The 18,821-nt window shown below is 37.3% G+C and overlaps 1 protein-coding gene and 1 pseudogene across 7 annotated transcripts in view; one reads left to right on the top strand and one right to left on the bottom strand.

Moving 5' to 3' along the window:
* The window catches only part of IMMP2L (inner mitochondrial membrane peptidase subunit 2), an 862,490-nt gene that overhangs the window by 691,589 nt on the left and 152,080 nt on the right, over positions 1-18,821 (bottom strand). The window lies entirely within an intron of this gene.
* On the top strand, positions 13,110-13,737 carry LOC118021246 (annotated as a pseudogene).

Genomic DNA, 18,821 nt, shown 5'->3' on the forward strand with positions numbered 1-18,821 from the left:
GGGGTACGGCATGCTGGCATAAAAGCTGATACCTCCAACCCAGGAGTGCTGTTTTGAAAACTGGATGAGATAATGTTTGTAAATGTACCTGGCAAATACTAGTAGTAAAAATGTAAAATTGAGAAAACCACTGAGTAAAGGAGAGAAAATTGTCTTTCAATGCTGCAAGGTAAGACAAAGTGGAACAGAGGCAATACAGTCAGGATCCCCTTCCTTTCCTGGTTCCTTGCTGCTCTAGGTTCTGCCACATGCAAAACTGCTCTGGGGTAGATTTTAATTCATCTATTTTTCTTGACAACTTCAGTTATAACCTTTGCTAATGCTTTTAAGTTCCTACAGGATATAAATAGGTTAGTGAAGATTATGAACTAAAGGAAAATGCCTTCAAGGTGGGATGATGAGGATAGAATGAATTCTTATAGCAAAAAAAAAAAAAAAGAAGAAGAAAAAAGATATGACTCTACATATTTTGTGCCAAATTAATTTCTCTTCTGCTGAGTACAGTAGTTCATAAATCATCTGCCTCCTAAGAATGAATGAAGAACACAGGGAAATACATCAGTCATTTAAATGAACCTATTTCTAAGTTAAAGACAAGAATGGCTTATGTTTAGAAAACACTGTTTTGAATCAAATCAAATCTTCAAAATGCTTTCTTGTTCCTGCTTTGTTAATCATGGAGGAAAAAAATGCCAAGCACCTCTTTCTGATTCTAGGTTTGCTCTGACCCTTTCCACCTTCGTCTTCAGTAAAGACCCCGTTCAGTTCCTGAAAAAAAACAAACCCTCATCATAGTCACTTCGAATTATTTAATGGAAACCGCTTTGAACTATCCAAGCACAAGCCAGTCTTTAAAAATTGCTCACATGCTTGAGATTGACAGTGTCATAAGTGCCTGTAAATGAATATTGAATAATGCAAATCGGTAACCTGTTGACAATGCATTTGCATAAATCAAGAGTATACTTGTGTAATAAATTCACATCTGACCTTTTTAACCTTTCCTACTATTGATCATTCTGCAGCTGCTAAGGTCCCGGACTAGGCTGATGACAGTAAAGAAACAGAAAGGAAAGAATGGCATTCTAGGAGGATGCCTGAGAAAAAGCTATAGAATGAGGTGATAAGCTAGTTCTCAGTGAGAAAAAAATCCAACACTGAAAAAAAAAGGGCAAGACTTAGCAATTCTACAAAATTAGCTTTTCCAAGTCCATGCTATCTCTACATTATTACTGTCCTTTTATCTAACAATCACAGCTCATCTGATGTACAAGTTATCATAAGGCTCCTTGCATTTTTCACAGTATTAAGGCAAGAAAGCAATCCATACAGTTCTCATCAAGTTAAAACCAAAGGACAGTCAAATCCTGAGAGTCAGACAAGTAAAGACATAAGTGAATTGGCTTGGGTCATAAATCAAAAGCTAATAGGGCCTGAACACATGAGTCTAACCCTTTAATAGTATTCTCTCCTAGCTTGGTAACCCAAGTGAGAAAACAAAGTGTAGGGGTTGTCGCCTCTGCAGACCCTGGACACTGCATCTGATATTAATTGTAGCTATCACATTGTCCAGAAAACTTCTTACATGAAATCAGGTAAAACTATTATCACTAAAACTACACTTCTGTCTTCAGGAAAAGAAAATATGAAATTTTCACATCAGGAACGTTCAAAGATGCTATCATGCTCAAACAGACTTGAATATTTCTGCTTAATGCTTAAAATTCCTACCAGAGTTTTGCCTCTTTCATAGCAGAGGTCATGCATAGCAGTGCTGTCTCCCACCTACTCAGGAGGTGCTGAGCAAGAGATTCTTAACCGAATGATTAACTCAGCAGAACTGCCAGGACGGAAACGACAGACGGAAAGTCCTCTCTATCAGCGTGCTTGAGCCATATTTGCCAAGCATCAAAGAGAACAGGCCTACTGAGTGTTACTGTAGAGTAGAGGCAGATCAAATGATAAAAACTACCAGGAAACAAGAAAAGCATCAAATAAAGTAATGGTCTTGTGACATGGTGAGATACCTGCCACCAAAGAAGTGGTTCTCAATCCGCTCACTTAAGATTTTGTTTCCTAGGCCCGGTACTCAACTGGCGTATTTATGAAGTCGGGGGTGAAGCCTGGAAATATGCAATTTTAACCCCACAACTGAGTTGATTCTGATACAAGTGGAAAACAATATACAATCCTGGCTAAACAACCAGGACTTAGCAAACCGGTAGACAGACTACCTACACTGGGTAGAGGTGACACTTGACGAACTGTGAGATCCCTCTGAAATTTAAGAGTCTTTGTTTCTATAAGATTATAAAGGCAGGCAAAACAAACTAACAACAACAATACAGTAAACTTGAGAACACATATGACTTAATACATATTACAGTCTCGTGTTTAAGAAACCAGGCACTGGATTTAAAATGGCCTAGGTTCAAATCCTATGTGACTTACTAACTCTGTGATCTTGAGCAAATTACTTACCTTCTCTAAGCTCCTTTTATTTTTAATGCCATAATACTCAGCTCACAGAAAAATTATGAGTAATTAACTTTGTGTTAAACACTCACCTAAAATTATAAAGAATGAAAAGTAATGGTAAGAAAAAAATGAAAAAAACTGACGTTTTTAATTTTAAAAATTATGAAAATAAAAAAACTATGTAAATATATGTATACATATATATATACAGCCAAACAGCACATAGAAAACATTCAACATCATTAGCCACCAGATAAATGCAAATCAAAATCACAATGAGATATTACTTCACACCCACTACTAGGATGGCTATAATCAAAAAGGCATTTAACATGTTAATAAAGATGTGGAGAAACAGAAACCTCCCTACACTACTGGTGAGAATGTAAAATGGTGCAGGACTTCTGAAAAACAGTTTAGCAATTCCTCAAATGCTTAAACACAGAGTTACCATATGATCCAGTAATACCACGCCTAACTATATACCCACGAGAATTGAAAACAGGTAGTCAAACAAAAATTTGTAGCTGAAGGTTCATAGCAGCATTATTCATAATAGCTAAAAGATGGAAACAATCCAAATGTCCATTAACTGATGAGGGGATAAATAAGATGTGGTTTATCCCTATAACCGAATATTATTATTCCGCCATAAAAAGGAATAAATTACTGATATATGCTACAACCTCATGAGCCTTGAAAATACTGTGCTAAGTGAAGGAAGTCAGTCACAAAGACCACATACTGCATAATTCCATTAATATGTAATATTCAAAATGGGGAAATCTATAGAGACAGCAGATTGGTGGCTACTAGAGACTGAGAGTAGAGAGATGGTTTGGAGGTGATGGCTAAGAGATATGGGGTTCCTTCTTGGGGTAATGAAAGTATTCTAAAATTGAATTTACTGATGAATGTACATTTTTGTGACTAATACTATGCCATTTAATTATATACCTCAAAATAGTTGAATCATATGGTGTATGGATTAAATCACAACAAAGCTTTAAAAAAAAAAGACATATAAAATACGAAGGAGAACACTGCTCCAAACCCTACTATAGAAATAATTCTATCAACAATTTGCTATGAATCCTAATACAGTTTTTTCCATGCATAGTTTCATTTGCACATATATAAACATAATACTATATAAAGTATGACTGTACCATATTTGATTTTATTACTACTCCATGAATAATTGTTTTATTCATTCATTATTCTTTTAAAATCAAGGGGAATAGAAAGTACCCATCAAAAGTATATCAAGTTATTATTTGTCTAGGAAACTCCTTATCTCTCCTTCTATTCTGAATGACAACCTTGTTGGATAAAGAAATTTTTTTAAATACCAGGCATAAATTGCTAACCTCAGAGTACAAACTTCAGCTCCCTTCATAAAAAGTAACAGAATGTGTTTCTCTAAAGTATTAGAGTTGATTCTAAGTGAAAAACATCAAATTGTTCTCACTGCTATCCATTTTCTTTAAGATTTTATATATTTACTTGAGAGAGAGAGAGAGCACACTCGTGTGCTTGCACGGGGGGGGGGGGCAGGGGGTGTGGCAGAGGGAGAGGGAGAAGCAGAGCCCAACAAGGGAGAAGTGGGGAGCCCAACAAGGGGGTTCAATCTCACCCTGAGATAGTGACCTGAGCTGAAGGCAGCCTCTTAACCAGCTGAGCCACCCAGGCACCCCAAATCTGTTGCATTTGTATGCACCAATAACAAAGCAGCAGAAAATGAAATCAAGGGATTAACCCCATTTATAATTGTACCAAAAACAGTAAGATTCCTAGGAATAAGCCTAACTGAAGAGGTAAAGGATCTGTATTCTGAAAACTACAAAACACTTATGAAAGAAATTGAAGAGAACACAAAGAAATGGAAAAGCATTCCATGCTCAAGGATTATAAGAACAAACATTGTTAAAATGTCTATACTACCCAAAGCAATCTACACATTTAAAGCAATCCCTATCAAAATACCACCAGCATTTTTCACAGAGCTAGAACATACAATCCTAAAATCTGTATGGAACCATAAAAGATCCCAAATGGCCAAAGCAATTTTGAAAAAGAAAAACAAAACTGAAGGCAACATGATTCTAAATTTCAAGCTATATTACAAAGCTGTAGTCATCAAGACAGTATGGGGCTGGCACAAAAACAGACACATAGATCAATGGAACAGAATAGAGAACCCAGAAATGGACTCTCAACTATATGGTGAACTAATCTTTGACAAAGCAGGAAAGAATATCCAATGGAAAAAAGACAGTCTCTTCAACAAATGGTGCTGGGAAAACTGGACAGCTACATGCAGAAGAATGAAACTGGACCACTTTCTTACACCATACACAAAATAAATTCAAAATGGATGAAAGACCTAGATGTGAGACAGGAAACCATCAAAATCCAAGAGGAGAACACAGGCAGCAATCTCTTTGATCTCAGCCATAGCAACTTCTTACTAGACATGTCATCGGGGGCAGGGGAAAAAAAGGAAAAATGAACTACTGGGACTCATCGAGATAAAAATCTTCCACACAGCAAAGGAAACAATCAACAAAACTAAAAGGCAGCATAGGGAATGGGAGAAGATCTTTGCAAATGACATATCTGATAAAGGGTTAGTATCCAAAATCTATTAAGAACTTACCAAACTCAACACCCAAAAAACAAATAACCCAGTTAAGAAATGGGCAGAAGACATGACGGACACTTTTCCATAGAAGACTTCCAGATGGCTAACGCACACATGAAAAGATGCTCAATATCACTCATCATCAGGGAAATACAAATCAAAACCACAATGATATACCACCCAACACCTGTCAGAATGGTTAAAATTAAAAACACAAGAAACAACAGGTGTTGGTGAAGAAGCAGAGAAAGGGGAACCCTCTTGTTGGTGGAAATGTGAACCGCTGCAGCCACTGTGGAAAACGGTATGGAGGTTCCTTAATAAATTAAAAATGGAACTACCCTATGATCCAGCAATTGCACTCCTATGTATTTACCCAAAGGATACAAAAATACAGATTTGAAGGGGTACATGCACCCCGATGTTTATAGCAGCATTATAACAACAGCCAAACTATGGAGAGAGTCCAAATGTCCATCAACTGATGAATGGATAAAGAAGATGTGGTATATATATTCAATGGAGTATTACTCAGCCACCAAAAAGAATGAAATCTTGCCATTTGCAATGATAAGGATGGAGCTTGAGTGTATTATAAGTGAAATAAGTCAGTCAGAGATAGACAAATGCCATATAATCTCACATATATGTGGAATTAAGAAAGAAAACAGAGGAACATATGGGAAGGGGGAAAATAAAAAAAGGAGAGAGGGAAACAAGCCATAAGTGATTATTAATGATAGAGAACAAACTGAGGGTTGATGGAGGGAGGTGGATGGGGGATGTGACAGATGGTTGATGTATATTAAGGAGGGCACTTGTGATAAGCACTGGGTGTTGTATGTAAGTGATGAATCACTGAATTCTGCTCCAGAAACCAATATTGCACTGTATGTTAATTAACAAAATTTAAATAAAAAATTTAATTAAATAAATAAACAATAAATTTTAAAAAGTGTATCAGGTAAAAAAAAAAAAAAGTATAGCAGGTTAAAATCCAGCAGACATTTACTAAATAGACTTGGTGGTTGAAAAAAACATTTTTACATACTTTTAGATAGGTAAGAGGAAGCTGAAAAATAATTTCTAATCAACTTCTGTTTACAATTTACTTTGGCAGATAATAAACAATTATAAAATAATTACATAACAGGAAACAAGCAAATTTACATGACAGTCATCTTATACCAGTTGAAACCATGCAAATTCAATTCAATTTTTTTTTTTTTTAAGATTTTATTTTTTTGACAGAGAGAGACACAGCGAGAGCAGGAACACAAGCAGGGGGAGTGGGAGAGGGAGAAGCAGGCTCCCGGCCGAGCAGAGAGCCCGCTGCGGGGCTCGATCCCAAGACCCCGGGATCATGACCTGAGCCGAAGGCAGACACTCAATGACTGAGCCACCCAGGCGCCCCAAATTCAATTCAGTTTTATTAAATGTGAACTGTGTTATGTTTTTCAATGTGCTGATTACACTGGCCTTCAAGAGGTCCAAAAAAAAAAGTTTACAGTGGTATACTTATCCATTTAGTCAACATTCTGTAATTGTCACAGTGCAAATATTGATCAACAAAATTTCCAGCAAAATTAAATATATTTAGGGAAAAAAGTTCATGACTTTTATTATTATGATAATAAAACTATTAGTACTTAGTAAATTTAGCACTTAGTAAATCTTATTATCTCAATTATTTCTCAAAAAATGATCCTTTGAGGCAGGTATTGTTATTATAATCACCCAAGAGCCCTGTGATAGCAAATGGCAAATCTAAGATCCAAGTTAGGTCTTTCTATCTCTCAAGCTCCTTTCTTAACCAATATCTCTGGAATACCATAAAAATGAGTTTAATGTAAGGTAAAAGAGTTTTTATAATATTCAATTGTATTAAAGCACCTATATTTAAGAAAATCCTGCAAGCAACAAATCAATTTTCTGAATCAGCACAGCTATTAAACCTGAGCTCTTTACTTCTTGGCACAGGCGAACTTACACTATCAATTCCATTAGCACTGTGAAAAGGTGAAACCAAATTAATTCAAGCCACCTACTTGATAAACCTGTGATCTTTATAAACACAAAAAACAGGTTAGTATAGACTCCTAATGTAATTATTCTGCATCAGAAATAAGTACACAATTCCATAATAATGCAAAATAATATAAAATACATTGTAATTACTACAGACATTGTTACACAGATCTTTCCATATTTATGCATATTTAATTAAAACGATATTTGTCAAAAGGCTAACGAGACCATTTTGAATCCCATTTACTGAAAGGCTAATGAGACAGTAGAATATGAGCTGTTTATTAACTGAAGAACAAGATATGTGGCATCAATACACAGTAAGAGAAGACCAGACTGAAAAAATAAAATATCACAGAAAGCTTCTCATAAACCTCACAGTAAAAAGAAAAGTCATATTAGAGATAAGAAAGATCATGTACAATGTCAGCTTCCCACTTAAACTGATAGGTAAGTGAAAATTTATAGTCTAGTCAAAGAACTAATGAGAGTATATGAATTATTATTCCATTTTCCAGGATTACAGTTGTTATAGGTATTTAAATACAAGTCATTTTACAATGGCAAGATAGGCCACGATGCTTACAAGGTGAAATAAAATTTCATAACATTGCGCCTAAAACAATCCCACATTACATGGCCGCACATCAGAAAAACACCGCTGATATTTCACTGAGCCAAAAAACAAAGTTCCCTTATCGTGTGAATATACTGGAAGGTAACCATGCTGAAAGTCAAGTGGAAATGCCAGTCATTTTCTCAAATAATAATAGTAATGATATATATCTGAAGGCTTTCAGGTTCAAGATGGAAAATTCCAGAGATATCAAAATGGCACATATTATCAACTCTAAATAACGAAATTGTTTAACATGTAAATGCAAACTATTTGCTCATCAAATAAACAGGAACTCATTTTAAAAAATAAGAAAAAGTAGCAAGTCAGTTCAAGTTTGGAATTTTTAGATGAAAGGCAACTTTCTAAGTCAGGACCTTGGTTAAATATTTCCTGATATTCATAACAGCATTCATACATACACAGTAAGTTTAGGTAAAAAACAAAATCCATATATATATTGCAAATGGCAACTCTTCTCTGCAGATAATTTAGTATTATGAATTATTTGAATAAAAATCCTAAGTAAATTACTAGGAGAGGGTAAAAATAGCTCTATCAAAAACTTTCCTGTATGTATTCCTCAACATAAATTAACATGAAAGAATTAAATCATCGCTAGTTTATTTGTTAGGAAAAGGTGATACTTTATTATTTCACCTAAATAATTTGAAGGCACTTCACAGTAATATGTCTTTTTGTTAACACTTACTCGATGGTATGTTTATTAGCTGTCACATTAAGACCATGCCAATAGAGTTTTTAAATATTTATTAAGCAACACCTCCTACATCCAAAATGAGATTATACTTAATATCTTCAAAGAATCTGAAATAGCATATTATATATTTATTGACTCCTAGAATATGCTCTAGCCAGATAATGATCTTTTGTCAGAGACAGCGCAATCTTGTCATGTGGGCCTCTTCACACAGACTGACAGCAACACTTAGAATGTAATAAAAGCAAAACTATTCACCTAAGTGGAAGTGAAAGGACTAGTTCTAACTGTTGAGACTTTTATTTTTCTTTAAAATTTTAGTCCCTTGAAATCTTCTTGAGTTAATACACAGCTATTAAAAAGCAGCAGACTTGCAATCAATACCTTTACTAACAGCTATTCCGCAGGGTCTCTTAAATATAAGCACCAGAGTTTTGTAAGATGGAAAACACCCAATTAGGTTTTCCTGAACCAATTTAGCTTGTCCAACTATTGAGTATTTTGACAATAAATATATTTACACTCTTGAGTTTGTGAGAGAAAAATTAGCCCTTTAATTAGCAGTAAAACTAGTCTAGAAATGAGCCATCTGGCTTATCTCTGATATAGTCTGAGATTGTATCATGTCATCAGAAATTTTTTTAAATACCAGGCATAAATTGCTAACCTCAGAGTACAAACTTCAGCTCTCTTCATAAAAAGCAACAGAATGGGTTTCTCTACAGTATTTGAGTTGATTCTGAGTGAAAAAGATCAAGCTCTCACTGCTATCCATTTTCCATGTTACCAGAATAAGAGAACAAATCTGAGCTCCTTATTCAGATATAAGTAGATCTGGGAATAAAGAAAACCTTTATTATCACCCTGGTGCTTGTATTTCAGTCAGCCAGGGCTGAGACAACACCACACAAACTGTGGTAACCAATTAATATTGATGGTTAAAATGATGTCTTTGAACCCATGTGAACAGCTCTTCTGGACTTGAGTCAGTCAATAAATATATATTGAGTACACACATTGATCAGGCGCACTGGACTTGCCTCAATCAATCAATCAATCAATATTTTTTTAAAAAGATATAGAGTCTAGGGAGGAGATATATGCAAAAAAAATTTAGTGCAACCTGGTAAATGCAGTAATACACTTACGTGTACCTCATGAAATAAAACAAATTTGAACTTCTGTTCCTGTTTTTCATAGGTATAAATTTAGATACAGACACAGAGATTTCAGTATAGCTATAGGCAAAAATATGGGAAGACACGCACACATATACATACATCTTGGTCACAATGTAAAATATGCTTCTTACTTGGTATGGCCAAAAAACCTTGAAAGCCACAAGTATATGAAATTTGCCTAAATAACTTAAGGCAGGATTAATGAAGGAAACAGCATTCAGGTTGATACTGTATGAGCAAGTTTGTTCAGTAGAAGGATTAGAGGCTTCCAGACAAAGGGAATAGGGTATATATAGGTCGAGGACGTTGCAATGTGATTAGGGCCACATGCTGAAATAATATTTTGGATATACTGGATCAAATAAAATGCATTATTAAAATCACGATCACCTTTTTTAGTTTTTTTTTAATGTGGCTAATTGAATATGTAAAGCTGCATAGACGGCTTCAACTGGACAGTAATGGTGAAGATGATGAAGTGGAGGGAGGAAATTACACTAGCAGTGATGAGGCCAAAGTTAGGCTCCTGAAATAGCCAAGGTGAGAGAAGATGACAGCCTGGTCCAGAACAGTAAGAATGGAGAGGAATAGGACAGAAAAGTTCAAGAGAAGAAAGCCAAGTAAAAGGGAGAGAACTTGGTGACTGAATGGATGTAAGGGATGGAGGAGAAGTCATGTATTCATTCATTCATCCAAACATAACACTGCATGCCTAGGATATGACAGGTACCATGCTGGTTGTGCTATTGTGAGCTAAATGGAAGTCTGAAATGCTTATCAATGTTCTGGGCTGAGAAATGGAGTCCAGGTTGTTACCACACACCAAAATAGCAAATAATGGGAGGAGAAACAGCTCTGTTATCATCACATGTGTCTATCATCTCATTCTTGGATTTATCTTCTTCTATCTTCCAGGATATCTAATGGAATCTCTGGGAAGCAACTGGGTATCAGGAAAAAGGTCTAAGCTGAAGCTTGAGAGCTTGGAGTTATTAGTATATAACTGGCATAATTGGCTGCTGATCCTTAGGAGGGGTTCTGATTACTCAAGGGGAAGCTATAGAATGGTAAGGGCCAGAAGTCCAAGGAAGAACACTAAGGACACCAAAAAGGAGAGAAAGGGTAGAGAGCAAGTCCACTAACAGGGGGCAGCCAGATATGAAGGAGAAAAACTCATAAAGGTAGAGTCCCAGAAACCAAAAGAGAAGAATGTTTTAATGAACTAACATTCAATAGAATCAAGTAAGAAGAGTAGTTTTAAAGAAGCACTGAAAAACGTTTAACATTTGGCAAGTCAGAGACTGATGACCTTCATGAAGGTGATCCCAGCAGAGTGGTGTGAACAAGCAAGATTGCAGAAGGCTGAACAACACAGGGGAGGCAAGAAAGTAGAGATGCCAGGTAGAGACATCTGTTTCTAGAGCCCTACTTGCAAATAAAAGAATGATCAAGCAGTGAACACAGAATTAAGGGAGGGTCTGAGCAATTTCATCTTTGTGTTTTGACTCAAGGGAAACTTGAACATGTTCAAAAGCTCAGAAAAGCAATCAGGGCAGAGGAGCTAGTTCAAAGGGCAATAAATAGTTAATGGAACAAAGGCCTATGGAGCTGGGGAAAGAGAAGACCTAGAACACAGGTGCATAGGCAACTTTGAACAGGAGAAAGAGCATCTTTTCCACAAAGATGGAAGTGAAAGTGGCTAAAGAGATGACAATCAGGGGCGCCTGGGTGTCTCGCATGCTTAAGCGTCTGCCTTTGGCTCAAGTCATGATCCCAGGGTCCTGGGATCGAGCCCCACATTGGGCTCCCTGCTCAGCGGGGAGCCTGCTTCTCCTTCTGCCTGCCAGGGTAAAAGTGGATAATTAAAATATCAGAATCTTACCCTGAAACTCCCTTACTCAAAAGCCCTTAGCAACAGGCAAACTAAAATTTCACTAAGTTTTTCTGCCTCTTTATTTTTTATCTTTCTTTTCCTCAGTCTGACTCTCCTGAAATCCTCGCTCCTTCTGCTTTCAACATGTTCAAGTCCGCGAATATCTATCTCATATGTCACCTTCCCAAGGGAATCCTCCCTGAACCATCCACTTAGATTTAAGTATCACTGCCTCATCTATGCTCTCATAGGCCTTGCTTACGTCTCTATTAAGTCCTTAATCAGTCGTTCAATTATATCTCCCCTCGTAAATCAGATGGAGATTGAAACATTCGGCTGCGTAGCCCTGACCTTGAGCACTCCATCCAGGCTGGTCCCTGCTCTAAGCCACAATTCATCTTTCCTTCCCCTGAATTCCCACAGCACTTTGTGGGGAGCAGCTGGGCCCAGCAGTCCTTGATCAGCATTCTCCCTCTTTTTTTGAAAGAATAAAGAAAAGAAAAAAAAAAGGAGACCTAGAAAGACATTGTATCATAGATAACCAATCTGAACAAGTCTTACTGACCAGACCGGAAGAACCTAAGGAGCAATCTTTTGACTCCTCCGCCAATCACTGTTTTGTTTGGCCTGGAGCTGTAGGAACTCCTAAATCACCAGGCTAGAAGGAAGATCCACAGGCAGTGAAAATGAGTCATGAAGCAGTCAGTGCGACTAAGGCCCCAAAGACAGCCAGCAGTTGGGGTTGTACCCCAGAATTTCAGGGAGAACACTTCATACACATATGTTTTAACCTGCTAAACTATGCTAGGAAGTATATAGATTATGCTTAATAAATAATGAATTTCTAACTTGATTATTAATAATAGGAAAGCCCCTTATAAAGTACATGACAGCACACAAAGTGCTTCTAAGTACTTCCATTTTACACTTGAGGAAATGAAGTCTCAGATAATGTGGTTGAGTTCTATTAAGGCCTTATTCATCAGCAAATATTAAATAAATACTTTCCTTTTTTAGGGGAAGAGGGGCAGAGGGAGGGGGAGGGAGAGAGAGAGTCTTAAGCAGGCTCCATGCCCTATGTGCAGCCTGACATGGCTCTCGATCTTACAACCCTGAGATCATGACCCGAGACAAAATCAAGAGGTGGATTCTTAAGCAACTGAGCCACCCAGGCACTCCAAATACTTTCCATACACAATGCACTGGGATAGAAGCAGTCCTGCTCTCAATAAGCTTTTTTTTAATGGGAAAGAGAGATAATAAAATAAGTAAAATGTAGAGTATGTCAAATGGTGCTACTGGGAAAATAAAGCAAGATAGGCAGGAAATAGGGGTTTTAAATAAGATGGCCGAAGAAGGCCTCAAAGGCAAAATGACATTTGAGCAGAGATCCAAATGGAGAGGAAGAGAACCAAGTGATCGGTGTTCCAATTTAACTGTTACCCAAATCTTGGATTTCTACTGCTTATGTTCTTTAAAATACGGCAATTGGCCTTTAAAGAAGACGTTGGATCTGGCATGAGGGGCAGCACCAAGATGAGTGAAGAGGTGAACATACTGGCAAGTCCATGCCAGTATAGGACATGCAGGGTGAAGGATGCTGGATGTCCCTGCACCATTGGTTCATAGCCGACAGCAAAGACAAGGAACAGGAAGTCGTCTTCATTGGGGACTCCTGGGTCCAGCTAATGCACCAGTGCAAGATCTGGCAGGAGCTCTTTTCTGCTCTGCATGCACTTAATTTTGGCATTGGCAGTGACAGCACATAACAGGTGCTTTGGCAGCTGGAGAATGGAGAGGTGGAAGAAATCTGGCCCAAGATTGTAGGGGTCTGTGTGGGTACCAACCACCACAGGCACACAGCAGAGCAAGCGACTGGTAGCATCAAGACCATCGTGCAACTGGTGAACCCTGCTTCCCAGGCGCCAGCACCTCAACCCACTTCATGAGAAAAACTGATGGGTGAATGCGCTGGTCCGGGCAGCATTGGCTGGCCATCCACGGGCCCACTTCCTGGATGCCAACCCCAGCTTTGTGCACTTGGATGGTACTGTAAGTCAGCATGGCTTGTACGAATACCTGCATCTGAGCTGCCTGGGCTACACACCTGTCTATCAGGCCCTGCACACCCTGCTTCGGCATCTGCTGGCCCAAGACTAGGGCCAGGGTATCCCCTTGCCAAAGGCTACACTCTAAGCATCCTCCTTCCCCAACATTAAATTCTCATTCCTCAAAAAAAAGAAGGGGGGGAGGAGGAGGAGAAGAAGAAGAACAAGAAGAAGAAGAAGAAGAAGAAGTAGTAGTAGTAGTAGTAGTAGAAGAAAAAGTAGCAGTGGTGGTAGTGGTACTATGGTAGCTGCCCCTAACCCTTCAGCACTTCTCCCTCAATCCATATAAATTGGCATCATAAGAAGTTCCCTTTGGTCAGTTAATGAAAGAGAAAAAAAGGTGGGTCTTTTTCATTCACAAAAGGACCTGTACTGAGCTGGCAAAAGCTAGGTGTAAGTGGTCGCTATACAACACCACCCCTCTCTAGTGGTCCTGAAACACACTGGTAAAGAGAAAATCTTCCACTGGGAAGAACTTTAGGAGGCATGGCCTGAGGTAAGGGTATACACTGGTTAATCGTTAGTGGCTTCGGAGTTGACAGGCTAGACAAGAACTTAGAACAAATTGGAAAACTGGTTCAGTTTATGGAGCCAGCTGGGTGGCAGTAACCTGCAAATTTGAGATGCTGACCTATAAAATGAAGTATATGCTTACAACTAGTAATGCATATATAGTGCCATCTTTTCCTTCTGAAGGTATGCCAAGTGGAGTAGTCCCTGTATTTTCTTTATGTCTAATTAAAAAAATATATTGGCATTATGTTTCCTAAATTTGGTGAATAGCATGAAATTACAGATTCACAAAGCTCAGTGAAACACAGTAGGAAAATTACAAAGAAAATCACACCTATGAATGCTATAGTCGAACATAAAACTAAGACAAAGAAAAACACCCTAAAAGCATCCAGAAAAAGTAGACATTACACACAAGAGGGCAATTACATCAATTTTTTAAAAATAAGTTTTTTAATGGAAACATAACACATACAGAAAGGGGCACAAATGTAATTATTTGGCACGATTTATCACAACGTGTGAAGATAACTATATAACCACCACCCACATCAATAACTACAACACTAGTCTGCCCCTTCTTAGTCTTTACTCTTATCCCTTCCCAAAGGTAATCATTACCCTGGTTTCTAAAACCAAAAATGAGGTTTGCCGGTGGTTAACCTTTATATAAATTGAATACGTGATGTATTCTTTTTTGTCTGGCTTCCTTTAACATCCTTGAGATTCATCTTTGTTACCTGGACCAGTTGTTCATTTGTTTCCATTGCTATACAACGAAGGATTATATCACATTTAATGAATATACCACAATGTATTCACTGTACTGTTGATAGACATTAGAGGTGTTTCCATGTGGGGCTATTAGGAGGAGTGCTGCTACGAACATTCTTGTGTTCGTCTTTTGGTGTACACATGTATGCATTTTTGTTGGGCTCTCTATTACACCTAATAACCCAACTGAAGAATTTTTCGGTCCCTGAAACTTTGGACTTAGTGGTTTTGGAGGTCTTAGTACTGAACGGAGGAAAATGGTTTCAGTGAACTAGAAGTGGACTTGCTGCTATACAATGGGATAAATGTAACTATACGTGGAAAAAAGGAGGAAGATACTGACATTTGAAAGCAGCAGGGGAAGCAGTGCCCTGCTCTCAGCATTTCGGGCACATTAGGAAGTAGTTCAGAAATCGTGAACAGGGCTCATAGCACTACCCTGTGCCCAAGTGGGTCCCTGACCACACATTTAGATACTCCAAAAAGATGTCAAGAGGTAATTTTCATTGATAGGACTAGCAGTACCACTCCAAACTGTAAAATGTTTAAGTGGTAACTAGAGAATGTTTGATCTTTTTATTGTTGTTTTTAAAGGCAAATGTCCTGCATGGTTTGCTATGGTTTCTTCATACAAAAATCATTTCACTCTACTCTGCATTACTTGGCTGTCACAAGACATAAAATGAGCTGCAATAAGAAGAGCTTTATTGAGAGGAGGGGAAAGTATACATTTCTGGGCCCATACCCAGATCACTACCCTCACCTAAGGCATGATTTACCCTTTCCAGTAAAGTATCTGTACAGTTCAATTAATTACCCTCTGTCAATCAGAAATAAATTTTGGTTCAGAGAGGTGGGGTAAAGCAGCAGACTCAACCTAACAACCGCTCCATATGAATACTAGATCATTCTGGAGTAGCCACCTCAACAACAAACAAACCTTCATAGCAGAAATGATGTCTCCATGAGACTGCCCATTTCTTCACCCTGTTAGCTTCAGTTCTTAATATTACTTGTCTTTTTGGACTCATAGATTCATTCACTCAACAAATGTGAGCTGCATACCTAAAATAAGCCAAGCACTTTCGGTGGCCAACTATTTTAAAATGGTGTGTGTGTGTGTGTGTGTGTGTGTGTACCCATACGTATACACAAACACACAATTATAAACACTGGCCCTGTGTGGCCTCCAGTTGGGAATATTTCTAAGCACGCCAACTATTTAAATTCAAGTGCGAATGTACGTTTATTTGTGTGTGAGTGAGTTTGTATTACAGAGAGAGACAGAGTAAAGGAGACGAAGAATGGGATAAGAAGCAACTAAAGTTGTATTAGACAAGGACACATTTTCTCATTTCTCTTCACTCACATTCCCCTGTTACTAGTAGTTTACTACAGTTGCCTTACCATATTCTCTTTCTTCTCTCTCTCTCTTTCTCCCTCACCCTTTACTCTGATATATTCTTGTTTTGAAGATTTTTTTTTTTTTGACTTGAGAGTAAAAATTGCAGACATGATGCCCTAGTATTCCTTTGGTACTTCAGTGAGTATTTCCTCAAAATAAAGATGTTGTTCCACATAACCCCAATATAATAATCAAAATAGAAAATAAATATTAATATAATATTACCATCTAATCCACAGATCTCATTCACAACTCACCAGTTGTCCCAGTGATGTCCCACATGAGAAAATGTGACCATATTTAAAGTACAATAATGAAATGAGCCTTCACTCACTTCTCTCCTCTGTACAATCACATTCACTGCTTATCAACTGCTTTACCCATATCTTGTGTGCTCCTTACAGGTTATATATAATCAAGATCTACCTTTAAAAGTTATTTGCAAAAGTGTCTATGCCATAAACTTTGGGCTGGCAAGTAATTATATATATCTTCCAAAAGAAAATCAAGCATAAAACCCCACAAGAAAAGATGAGAACTGATACCTCTGTTTCACAAAGGAAGCAAAAGAGATTTAACCAACACCTTAAGTTTCTGTCTCACCATCCATTAATTTTAAATTTGATTTTGCTTTTTATATCACAAAGCACTCATTCAAAAATAGCAGAAGAACCCCTATATCCATATGTTGTCCTGCAAAAAGAGAAGAAAATACTATTATTTGTATTTCTTGTTCAAATACTCTAAGAATAAAAGAACTGTTTTCAGAAATGATGAGGTTCCTGCAGATAACATTTACCCATTGGATTTGAGGCTTTTTTGTGACATAAAGTGCAGAGTACTTTGAGGATGGTTACAGATTCAATGGCACAGAAAAGGCTTTTAACTTTGGCTCATTTCCTCTGACCACCATGCCTCCATTCTAAATTATAACCTCTCAAAGCTACAGATCCTTTAAAACTAGCTTTTAAACTGCCTTTCCTTAGTATCATCACAAAATAAGAACACTTTGTTACTTGAAAATAAAAGTACAAAATTATCGGACTCAATAACTGTTCTCATTATTGCAAACCAATAAACAAGGCTCAACAAAAATTGTTTTTGCTAATAGCTATCACTTATTGAATGGCCAGGAAATAAATCCAAAAGAAACCAAAGAAAGATCTGCCTTAACAATAAAATGGTTTCTATTCAGAAACTATATTTAATATCAGAAATGACCAGAACATAACCCAGTGCTATTATTATCATCCTTAACAGAATCTTAAGCTAAGCACTAAAATCCTGTCATTCGCATCTTAGAATAGTAAAAATTTTGAGAAAACAAAACAAAAAAAGAAACCACTAAACCACTAGAGAATCCCATTTTTAATTAGGAATGTCTTTTACAATATAACCCATAACAAATACTACCTCCTTTGCTGAATTTTTTTTTTAAATCACTGCAGCACTTTATATCCATAGAAAAATAATAATAGGAATAGGAAACATAAGAAGCATCTGGGCCCCTTCCCCTTGGTTGAGACTGAGCAAGTAGTTGGCATGGCCAGCAAAGCCAAAGAGAGACTGGTTTTATACAGGGGGAAATGAGCAAACAGGTAAACATTTAAGGTTAATAGGATCCAGGCATAGAGAGATAGAGAGATAGAGAGATATCTCTAGATAGATACATATAGAGAGAGAGAGTTTATAAAAACTGTATTTCCTAATTTCATTCCCTGAGAAGACCTAGCAGGAATGATACTCCAGTAGCAATGAGCATCTTTAGAACCCAGACCTTGGTTTCTAAATGTCTAAATGTCATTCTCCATTAAAAGGAACCAGAATTTCTTAGTAATTCCAAGGCTGGAACGAGAAAAGTATAAGACAAGCCTGACCACCTTTTAACATGATGAACTAAGAACACAACATCACTTCTATAGTAATCCTGCCCAAAATAATCTGAACCCATTCATGAGGAAACATCAGATAAAACCAAATAGAGAAGCATGATTTGGTTGAACTCTTCCAAAATACCAAGATCATGAAAGATGAGAGAAGAATAAGGAACAGTTCCAGATTGAAGGAGACCAGAAAGCCAGGCAACTAAACACAAGGTATGATCCTGGTTTCTGGACTCATAAAGAACATCACTGGGACAACTGGTGAGTTGTGAATGAGATCTGTGGATTAGATGGTAATATTATATTAATATTTATTTTCTATTTTGATTATTATATTGGGGTTATGTGGAACAACATCTTTATTTTGAGGAAATACTCACTGAAGTACCAAAGGAATACTAGGGCATCATGTCTGCAATTTTTACTCTCAAGTCAAAAAAAAAAAAATCTTCAAAACAAGAATGTATCAGAGTAAAGGGTGAGGGAGAAAGAGAGAGAGAGAAGAAAGAGAATATAGTAAGGCGACTGTAGTAAACCTCTAGTAACAGGGGAATGTGAGTGAAGAAGTTCTTTGTCCTGTTCTTGAAATGTTTTGCT

The sequence above is a fragment of the Mirounga leonina genome, unplaced genomic scaffold, assembly GCF_011800145.1.
Source record: "Mirounga leonina isolate KUSES-001 unplaced genomic scaffold, KU_Mleo_1.0 Mir_174, whole genome shotgun sequence".
NCBI lineage: Eukaryota > Metazoa > Chordata > Mammalia > Carnivora > Phocidae > Mirounga > Mirounga leonina.